Source organism: Microplitis mediator, chromosome 10 (assembly GCF_029852145.1).
Source record: "Microplitis mediator isolate UGA2020A chromosome 10, iyMicMedi2.1, whole genome shotgun sequence".
Taxonomy (NCBI): domain Eukaryota; kingdom Metazoa; phylum Arthropoda; class Insecta; order Hymenoptera; family Braconidae; genus Microplitis; species Microplitis mediator.
This window is the reverse complement of record NC_079978.1, coordinates 20,361,419-20,363,043: the sequence shown is the minus strand read 5'-3', so window position 1 is coordinate 20,363,043 and position 1,625 is coordinate 20,361,419.

Below are 1,625 nucleotides of genomic sequence, written 5' to 3'. Positions count from 1 at the left end.
TCCCCTCTACCGTGCGTTTAATTTTGTTCTTGACTACTCATTATAAGCCTGTTTTATTTTCCATGATTTTGAACGTCATATTTACGCTTCGTTACAGAATCCATGGCCGACTTTTGATACTTATGGCATAAAAATAAATACTTATCTTTTTACTCTGATAATAATTATAATGCAAAAAATTCTAATGATAACGGTAAAATAATGATAATTTTAACGGAGGTTTATAACGGGGGGCCTGATACGAAACTCAAAAAGTAGATAAAGTTGGGGGAAGTTGTTTGGACTCAGTAAATGCTGATAAGGGGGAAAAGGTTTATGGGCAGGCTTATAACGGGTCGACTGTAGTCAAGTTTAATCAGATGAAGGAATTGTAAGTTTAAGAAAAACGTCATTGTCTCTTTTGGACGTATATGTAAATGCGAGAAATGTTTTATCGATTAGGTTTTTTCATAAAAAAAGTTGTAACTACTTTGTTACACACATGGATCCACGAGTCGCAACTGAAAGTTCCAGTCAAATGACTTTCTCATTAAAACTTTGGCAATTTCACACGAAAACCATGTGCACTAGAAATGTCTCGCAGGCTTTTGGATTATTTGTTTGCTATGAAGGACAGTGTATTTTGTCATTTTATATGCCGGATTAATTTTATGCATTTGAGATACAGGTTTTCCGGGGAAAGAATCGTAGGAATAAAGGAAAAGAGAGCAAAGTAAAGAGAAAGCGAACGATTGATTTAATTTTAGCTAAAGGGCCACTTTCAAAAAATAATACAGTTGACTTCCCGTTATAAGCCTCTATCCTTAGTGGACACTTACTGCGCCCGAATTCCCCCACGACTCTAAGGATTTTTGCAGCAGACCCCCCCCCCCCCCCAACATGACGTTCAAAATCGTGGAAAATAAAACGGGCTTATAATGAATCGAGAACAAAACTAAACCCACGATAGTGGGGAGTAGAAATTCCAAGAAAAATTTCCCCTACCTCCCCTAGACGAGGCTTATAACGGGTAGTCAACTGTAGTGGGTTCAGGATAAGTATTAATGTGATTCATTGACAATTTGTGTTTACATAACATTATATCTTAATGATACCGAGAGAACTAACTAGTGAGTACGCTAAAGCTATCGTTGTTGCCGCGAGATAATAAATTATTCGAGATAGATGATGTAACCACGCCACAACGGTCTGGACTTGCTCACTGCACAATTCTGTTCTCTGCAACCGGGTATTTATGCAGAGTCTGGTCCCCATGCTTCATACCACTAGTAGAGGAGCTGGAACTCTACTTTGAGTTATGTTGACCACGTTGCTCTTGATAGATTTTACAATTTATGATCTGCGAGTACACATCAAGCCGCACTACCTTATGCATTAGTCTTCAAAAAATAATATTCCTTCCCTTCGAAGGACTGTACACTAACTAAAAATGGTGTAAGTCCACGACACCGGTGTTAAACTGAACCCTGGAACCGAACCCTGGTGCGAAAGAACATCGATGGCGGTGTTAAGATTTTTTACCGCAAATCCTTTTAAGAAAAAGTTTTTTCAAGGAGGTTATAAATTGCGATCGTAAAAAAAAAATTAACGAATTTATTATTTATTTTTTCAATAAAATTTTTATT